The following is a 10,501-nucleotide window of genomic DNA, read 5'->3' on the forward strand; positions in this document are numbered from 1 at the left end:
TTGGAGCATAGGGCTGAAGGATGATATTAGATTTAGTAGTTAGATAACCTCGAAATTTGTAAAGTGTAATTGACATTTGATGATGAATAAAAAGTGTTTTATTTATGAGTAAAGTGTTGCTATCACTTGTCGATCGTTTACTATATTTCTTTTGCATGTTTTGACTTCCAGAATATTTTTTGTTTGGTATAACATATTATTCAAACCTCCACAGTCGGTCATATGTCGGAAGTAGGTATGAATCAAGACTGTCATGTTTGGTTGTAGAGGTCTTGGACAAGGCTACAACAATCATGAGTGCTCATAAGTTCTGAGCATTGGACTCAACCCACGCTCACTGGAATCACTTCATGGAATTCTATCTCGAGTGATCGTGAGACGGTAATATCATATAAGTCTTCAAACCTAGAGATATGATTTGTTACTTACAAGTTGGTTATGCATTGATTGTACGAAAAATGCATTGGTAACTCGATGTTATAAATCGCGCTCTTGTGTGTAATTCAATGAGTAGTAGAACACACATATGAGTCGAAGTTTATCTGTTCCTTCTTGGATTAGAAGCTGATATCTGGGCCCCTCGATGATTTTGTTTTGACCTATGTACCGGGCCCGGTCAGAACTAAATTGATGTGTTCAATGAAGTTCTTTGTCAAACAAATCGGAAATTGGGAAACAAACTGTTGGACAATAAGTAAGACATTGTTCCGTGTATTTGTCCGACTGATATCTAGAACAGAGGATTATATGATCACTTATCTTAAATGGCGTACCATCATCTTCTCAGTTCCGAGAAACCTTGTAAAGAGCTACGATTGCCGATCGGTTCCTGAAGTGATACTTGCAGTAATAGTTATTAGACTTATCCAAGTGGGAGACTGTTGGATAAGGTGTCTAAGTCCATAACTATTTCTGGTATGTACTTGACCCGACCCGGCATGGTCCATTTGGGTTGCATGGCACCATGCAATTGGATAGACTAAATGAGAGAAATAACACTTGGAGATTATTAATATATTATAAGTTCTTATATATTAATAATATTATTTGATTAGTTTGATCAAGAATTAATTTAGAATTAATTATGTGATCAAAAGATAACTAATTAAATATATGGGTTGATTATGTAAATCATCCATATCTTGTATAGTGGGCTAAGAGGCTCCATGGATTATCAAGTTGGGTTCTACCCATAGGATGCTCCATGGATGCTCCATGGGAGTTACAAACCCATGGGTCATGGAAATGAAGAGTCATGACATATTACGGTTTAACCCTAGATGTGTCAACACTATATAAGAAACATGTTCTCCACCTAAAATCGGCTACACTAAGGTGTATACAAAAAAACAAGAGGGCTTGGCCGATTTTTGAGAAGTGTGTGTTCTCCCATAAGTTCTTCCAAGAGCATTTGGTGTTGTGTGAAGCATTTGAGGCATCACACTTGGGGTGCTAGGCTCACAAGGTTTCAAGGAACACAAACAACAACAAGGTAAGTTATTCTATCTATACTTTAAGTTAAAAGTGTTCCCCATGTATGCTAGATAGGAATATAACCTTGGAATTCAACTTTGCATGATAGTTAGACAAACATAGATCCAAGGTTATTAGGGTTGCATGTACACTTAGGAAGTGTTAGAATGCTCAAAACCCATCAGTACCTAGATCTCAAGAAACAATACTGGTGGCCGAACATGAAAGTAGAGATCGCTACGTTTGTGGGCAAGTGTCTGACTTGCGCCAAGTTGAAAGTCGAGTACCAGAAACCCTCGGGTCTGCTCTAGCAACCCGAGATACCCGAATGGAAATGGGAAATGATTACCATGGATTTCATCACCAAGTTACCCAAGTGTCAGAGTGGGTACGATACCATTTGGTTAATTGTCGATCATTTGACCAAATCCGCTCACTTCATCTCGATTAAAGAATCGTTTAAGATGGAAGGACTCGCGCGGATCTACATCCAGGAGGTAGTTCGACTGCACGGTGTACCTGCATCCATTATCTCTGATCAAGATAGCAGGTTTACCTCCAGATTTTGGCAGTCTCTTCAGAAGTCTCTTGGAACTAAACTAGACATGAGCACGAATTATCATCCTCAGACCGACGGACAGAGTGAGAGAACTATCCAAACCTTGGAAGACATGCTTAGGGCATGTGTCATCGATTTCGGCAAGTCGTGGGACACACATTTTCCATTGATCGAGCTCTCGTACAACAACAGCTACCACACCAGCATCAACCCTGCTCCGTTCGAAGCCCTCTACGGTCGTAAGTGCATATCCCATCTGTGTTGGGCCGAGGTAGGGGACACGCAGCTAGCCAACAGTCGATTCCGCAATAGTGCTCTCATTGGTCCTAAAATCATTCAGGAAACCACCGAGAAAATCATCCAGATCTAAGAACGATTGAAAGCATCACGTGACCAATAGAAGAGTTACACTGACATACGACGGAAACCTCTGGAGTTCTAGGTTGGAGATCGTGTCCTGTTGAAGGTGTCGCCCTAGAAAGGCATGGTAAGCTTTGGAAATCATGGGAAACTTAACCCGAGGTACATTGGACCCTTCGAGATCCTCGCCAGGATTAGTCTGGTAGCCTATCAACTTCGATTACCTCACGAGGATTAAGCTTCCATTTAAAGCTTTTTCTCTCTCTCACTACTCTCTCTCTCTAACCTCTCTCTTCAAACCAAAGAATTAGGTCCAAAAAAACCAATTTAAGGCTCAAATTCATCAAGGTAACTTCCCTAACTCATAGTATAACACCTTTAGCCTTCAAATCCGAGTTCAAACAATCATTGAGGACCATTTTCATGTGTTTACGGCCCTGGAACATGCTTGGGCTGTAAACAAACATTTAAGGGGTTTTTGAGCCTTTAAACCCTTCCAAACCAACTTTGGGACTTAGATATGACTTAATGGCGTACCAATTCAGACTTAGAACACCTTGAACATCATTTTTGAGGAGTAAACATGAGTTTACTACCCAAGAACATGCTTGGTCCGTAAACTCACCTTCATGGAGAGTAAACTCACATTTGCGTGTTTAAAAGCCACTTAAACACACCAATGGCCTTGGGATTAATTCTAGAACTAACCACAATCGATTTAAGGGCCTTAAACTTGATGAAAACAACCTCTTGGAGTGTTCACGGCCGTAAACCCCCCTATAAAGGGTTCCTGGGCCGTAAACTCATAAACCTAAGTCAAATGATGCCCAAACTTCATCCCTTAGCTTGTAAAATGACTTGGAAACACATGTGATTGAATTAGGACCACCAAAGCACTTGTGGATGGACACACAAGAGTTTACGGCCGTAAACACATAGTTTACTACCGTAACTCCCCTAATGGTCCTTAAAATGTTCAAAATGCTTTCCAATGCCTTAAAGCCAAACCTAGATTTAACCCTCAAGTGTTTCAAGGCCATTTAGCATCCAAAAACACCACTCATGAGTTCACGGTCGTGAACTCATGTGGGTGTGGTGTTTAGTGTCGTAAACTCCCTAAGGAGTTTACTCTTGAAGTCTAAGCTCATTATCCAAGCCATATACGTCCGTAGATGTCACCCGGGTCACTCCAAACACTTGATTTGAAGTGTTTTTGCGTCTTGGAGTGTGTAATCATATCTAATTAGTGATTTAAAGTCTAATTAGATACATTTTTATACCATTTCATATTACATGGGAAACTCGCACGTTATCAAGCACCGAACCAACATCTAGCATCCAAACCGTTACGTTTTCTCGTCTGGAGAGTTCATACCCCTACTTTTTTTTCAATGTTTTCACTGTTTTCAGGGGGGGGGATACAAGAAAAGTACAAGGAATACTTGTACTCAAAACTTGTTTTCTATATGTTGTGTTTCATATTACATATGCTTTTAACACTGGCAGTTGTAACAAGCAACCGTTTGAACCTACATAATACATTATCATATTATTTGTGAAATGCATTATAAATTGTTGTATTTATATTTTTGCAAATGTTTTCCCACATTATAACAGTTAAAAGCATAACATTTGAACTGTTTTTGCGTCTTGGAGTGTGTAATCATATCTAGTTAGTGATTTAAAGTCTAATTAGATACATTTATATAACATTTCATATTACATAGGAAACTCGCGTGTTATCAAGCCCCGAACCGACATCTAGCAACCAAACCGTCATGTTTTCTCATCTGGTGAGTTCATACTCCTACTTTTGTGTCAATGTTTTCACTATTTTTAGGGGGGAATACAAGCAAAGTTGTCACACCCCGAAACCAAAGGTGGAAACGTCTCGGGGCGAAGGTGACTTCATGTGAATATCATAACCAACGTACATAGTAAGCGAAGTAAAACACAGAACATTACATTACATAGATTTCATTACATCAGTTGAAAAGTAAAGTGTTACATGTTTTCATAGATACATAAGTTTAAACAAAAGAAAGACGTGACTTCCATTCGCTCCGTCTTCTGCAAAAGGACGCGGGGTACCTGTCTAAGTAGAACCTGAGAAATACAAGCATTTTAAAAATCAGCATAAAGCTGGTGAGTTCATAAGCGGTTTATTTTTATGAAAATGTACAAGATTCCTTTTGGTTTCTGAAAATGTTACGACCCAAGAAAATCCCATATTTTCTTAAATGTAATGTTTGGTTAATTGATGTATTGTACGGTTATGATTATGTTCAATTGTTATTCCAGGAAAATCCTATATTTTCCTAATGTGAAAGATGTGTGGTGTTATCAATCCTGAAAGTAACGTACAAGTATCTACCATACTTAAAGTGTGTGTGTGCAAAGTTTCCTTAAAGTTTGGTTACCTTTAAATGTACATTAGTTTTAAGATGTATATAAAACTAATAATTAAGTATAAAGTTTTCATAATCTTGATTGCGAGTTCCATAACCATACTACAGACTAGATTTGACTCGAGTCGGGGCCAATATCTCCTATGACTTTTGTCACCCTTGAACCTTTCAGTTCGGCTGTAGCTAGCAGCCATGTAATGACCAAAATTTCAAAAAAATTTAAAATTTTCAAAAAATGCCAATTCATTAAGTTATTACAAAAAGGTTTTAAATACATTTATTATCAGAGCATTCCCAGGTCTATATCATAAACCATAAACACGAGGAACGGTACGATCACGCCTTCGGCTTGCCACGGTCTCCTGAAGAACCTGAAAAACATTAAACCACAACTGTCAGCCCGAAAGCTTAGTGAGATACCCCCAAAATACCAACCAAATATACCATACACATAACATGATATATCATAACGAATCGCAGGACAACCATGCATATCGAGTCTACTGTGGGACTGGTCCGCCGTGTTGGGCCTTCAGTCCACCTGGTCCACCCTCTGAGCCCAGTCATGTCCCTCGAGTCTGCAGTGTGGTTGGTACGCCCACGCCGGGCTTCAACCCACCTGGTCCACTCTCTAAGTCTACAATATTACTAGTCCGCCCAGATTGGGCCTTCAGTCGGCCTGGTCCACTCTCCGAGCCTCGGAACGTCTGGTCCGCCCTCGTGGGGCCTATAGCTTATCCGGACCGCTCGTTGGGCCTTCGGAACAACCGGTCCTCCCTGGGTATCTTGGCCTACAGCACAAAGCAGGACCCGCCTCAAGCCAACTCCAGTCCAAACAACCATGTGCACATAACATACAATCATATAACAGTTCATAGTCCACAAACCGATCAAACAGATCACATAACACATCGTTACCCTAACCGGGATACCGACCTAACCGGTCACTAGCATAGCATCACTCCACATATCGTGAAATCGACCTTAACCCGGTCTCTAGCATATACCATCTTAGCTACCAGGATGCAAACATATCAAAGCAATAACATAACAACCATATCCAAATCTCAATCCAATAAAGGGCTGGCCTTGGTGCCTTAGACCCTGTCGATATAGTGAGGATAACTCACCTTGCAACTGCTGACTGAAAGGATAAGATCACGCTGCTGCAACCTCCGACCCGAACTCCAACACTGTCAATACCCAACAGACTGAATCCAATAAATACCAATAATTACCAAATTACCCCTGGAAGTCAACTGGTCAACCCTTGGTCAAAGTCAAAGTCTACCCCTGACTGACTCTACTCGTCGAGTCAACCCGATGACTCACCGAGTCCCCATACATAGAACCTCCTTCAATTCGCGACTTAACTCGCCGATTCATCCCTTGACTCACCGAGTCACAGCCTTCCGAAGAGAAACTTGGACCCTATGACCAGACTCGCCGAGTACAAGAACAGACTCGCCGAGTCTACGACTATCTTCAAGCTACTCGCCGAGTTGTTCTTCCAACTCGCCGAGTTCCAGGCCATCTTCATCCAACTCGCCGAGTCCACCCATGTGACTCGCCGAGTACCACCGGGTATGAATCTATACAGAGGCTTTCCGAGCCGTGCAGATGATCCAAACCATAGATCTACCCCTCCTAAGGCCATCCATCACGTAAAGTGGCAAACTTTACGTGAATCCATAGAGATCTAGGCATTTTACCCTCTAGGGCTAGGGTTTGGGATATGATGGCTTCACCAATATTCACTCAAGAACAAGGACATTAATGCACTTATGACCTTCTCCACTCCAGATCTGAGGTAGCAACCTCAGATCTATTCTTCAAACTCAAGATACCACAAGCTAAGCCTTCCATACATTCCAAGAATCATGAATCTAGAAGAATAACAACCCAAGAACGAGATTATACCTCAAAAGGAAGCCCCAACAGCAACGAAATCTGAATCCAAGCAAAGCCCCTTGCTCCAAGCCTCCTAACTCCCCAAGATCTTCCTTCAAATCTCTTTTCCAAGGTTTAAATGCACTCTAATCCTTCACACTCGCGTTTTCTAGGGTTTTCTGGTCTCAAGGGAAGGTAACGAGACTAGGAAGAGGGCATAATGTCCTTTATATAGGGCTCATCCTCCGAAATTAGGGTTTTATCCACTCAGCACCAACTTGCCGAGTCCAGCCGCCGACTCGCCGAGTTGGGCACTTAACACGCGACCAAAATCGTGACCATACTCGCCGAGTCCACCCATGGACTCGCCGAGTTGCCCTTCAAATTTACACTTTTAGCCCTTCAACTCTACTCTTGCTATTCCGGGATGTTACAATTCTCCCGCACTTAAATTAGGCTTCATCCTCGAAGCCTGCGATAACTCAACTCTAGAAATTCTCTCGCATTACAACTCCTGGCATTAACCCAACCAGACTCCTCAAAGCACAACCATGGAAACCATAAACTCACTTTCTCCTTGCTCGCAGTGTCCTAACCACCGCACAGGTCGACCACCGGCTTTACCATCTGATAACCACACCTAACAACTGAGTACCACCCATGATGCAACACTGCTCCAAATCACATCGATGACTCGCCCCATATGAGCTATAAATAACTATGCACCACCGGATTCTCGATTCGGGTCCAACTCTATCCATTCCAAGCTGACAGAAAAACACTTTCTTCAGGGCAACTCCCATGAGTTCTCCTCTTGCAATCACATGAACGTGCTGAACTAGCTCTGGCATGCTAGGGTTAGGAAAACCCATCCACTGACGACCCTCAAAACATCCCTCAGGATGAACCACTGCTACGCAATTCCTTCACCGAAATCAAGCTGGGAATCCACAACTCCATCCTTGCATCCCTTACGAGCCTCTTGACTTTACACCCTCAGAATTTCCTTCCGTGACCTCGGCAGACGTCCAAACCGGATGTGATTCCATACCACCACTGCACACACTGTGCCATAACCATAATTGGAACACCCCAATCATAACTTCGCACTACTAATTCACTTCTGTGACTTACATTCCCTCACGGAGCTACAGTCCTTTCCCTTTTTCCTTACCAAGGAGATCCACTTGGCAGTCTTGACACTACCACAAATGCCACGGTGCTCACCCAATACTACACCGTTTCCTTATGGCATGACCGCCATCCCATGCACCATACATACTCTGAATCCACTCACGAAGACTCTCAAGTCCACACTCGACTTCCTATCATGATTAATATCCCGGGCCAGACCTTCTAACGCTAACATAACACGACATACTCAAAGCATTTCCCCGCACCGATCTAACAACACATGCAGAGTCTTCAGCATGACTAGAACGCCTTACCCGACCTTCAGCCAACTGAACCACTCTCGTAACCTTCAGCAGACCTGGACAGCCCTCCAGGTCCTTCAGTCTAGCTGGACCGTCCTCCGAGCCTTCGACCTGACTGGTACACCTACTGGACTTCAGTCTATGCAGACCGCTCAATTAGCAATCAACATTCTGAGTTACCTCTCCTGGGATAGCCTCCCATGCATACTGTTCTAGCCCCCTAGGGGTTCCGAACTGTATCTCCATCATACATATTCGATCCCAGCCTAATCCCAGGCCCTTCACAATCAATGCCAGGTCTGTATCACGCCCCACACGCCTACTACTCACCCATACCAACCTGCTCTCGGCTGAAAGAATTACTGCCGAAACCCAAACAACTAAACAATCTCTCAAGCCTATCGATCATCCGGAGAATTTCTAATTCTCCACCACTTAGGGCACTGACTATCAATAATCGGTCGCTATCACCGACCTCCCAAAATAACCTTGCACAAGACCCAACATATACACACGAACTGATTCCCACTAGCACTAGAAACCTTTGCAAAAACACATTCCCACACTGATCAACCCGCTCGAAAGGAACCCAATCTTCAATTATCCACTCCTCAGACTGCAGATGCTACCCGACATTCAAACCAGCGCCGCATCCACTAATAACCCTCACAAAAGATATCGAACGAAAACTCGAAACACTAACCCTTAACCATACCAAACCCTCAAGGAACAACAGATACCAAATCGAAAAATCCATACAACACGACTGGCATAAAATAACACACCATAATAATCACAAGATAACGAGATATCAAGAAAGGAACATACCCGCAACTGCATCCGGCACTGCTCTGACCTCCTCTGCTGAAAGCTGAAAAGCACGGCCCTGAGCCCTTGGGGGTTCCGCTCCACCCTGACCTCCTCGTGTGATCCTCAAAGTGGCCGGTGCTGGAGCCTGCACCGGTCCTGCAACAAGCTGCGGGCAGTTGACCCTCAAGTGCCCAACCTGATAACAATGATAACAAATCCTGAAATCCCGAACCGGCGTTGACTGCCGACAATCCCTCGCAAAGTGCCCGTCCTTTCCGCACTTGCGGCATGCACCACCGGACCGACAAACTTTGGTGTGACCCCACCCACACTTCCTACAAACGTGGCTGCCCTGATCTCCCTTCCTGGAATCAACGGTCTTAGACCGTTTCATCGCCGGCTACGACTGTACCGGAGCTTGCCTCAGCTCACGCAACTGCAACTCAATCTCTAACTCACGCTGCTTGGCGGCCTCCTGCAACTCCAACAAGGTCTCAAACCTCTACATGGACACAAACTGTCTGATATCTCTCTTTAGCATACTCAGATATCGGGATATCTGAGCCTGCTCCGAAGCGAACTTAGGGAAAAACATCGCCCTCTCAATAAACATCTTGGTGATTTCCGTCACCGACTCTGAATCCTGCTTCCGCTCAAGGAAATCCTGAGCTAACCTCTCCCTCTTGACCTGCGGAACATAACGAGTGCTGAATATCTCTCTGAACTAATCCCATGAAACCGCAGCCCTTTGCGCATCCGAATATGACCCCATGGTCAACCTCCACCAATCCTTTGCCCCGAGCCTTAACAGGTTCAGAGCACACCTCACCCTCTGATCAGCAGGGCGTGAACACATGAAGAAACACCCCTCCACGTCTGATAAACATCTCATAGCAATGATCGGATCCTGAACTCCATCAAAGGTTGGAGGCTTCGTATTATCAAAGTCCCGATACTGAAAACCTCTACTAGCTCCTCCCCCTGCCGTTGCTACATCTGCTGTAGCCGCCGCGACAGCTGTCTCCATGAGAGTTGCATAGCGCTCATCAAAATACTCCACCATGGTGGTCTTGATCGACCCAAACAGTTCCGGCAGCTCGGCCCGGAACAATGCAACAACCTCATCATGCAGGATCTCACGAATCCTCGCTACCAAATCGCCTATGCTCATTTGACCAACAACCTCGGGCGGTACGGACCCGCCTGAAACTCCCTCTCCTGCTCCCGATCCTGACCCAGATCCACTCCCAGCATGCCTTGAAATCTCCATACTGAAAATAAAGCAAAAAAAGTCTCAGACACTTCCCACTATCCCGGGAACCAACTCTCAACCCAACCCTAGAGGTCATGGTTTCCCTGATACGCGTATGGGTCCTGTGCTTTCAGTAGTACATGCCCATACTACCTTCCACACCTACCCATATTTGTATGAAGTACTACCACAACACCCTAGTGAAAACATACATAACAACGCTCTATCCTCACTACTAGAGGAACACTAGAAATGTCTCACAAGGAAACCCTAGGCTAACAGACATCATAAATCAGGCAACACATCATGAAAT

Source organism: Lactuca saligna, chromosome 4 (assembly GCF_052625555.1).
Source record: "Lactuca saligna cultivar CGN05327 chromosome 4, ASM5262555v1, whole genome shotgun sequence".
NCBI lineage: Eukaryota > Viridiplantae > Streptophyta > Magnoliopsida > Asterales > Asteraceae > Lactuca > Lactuca saligna.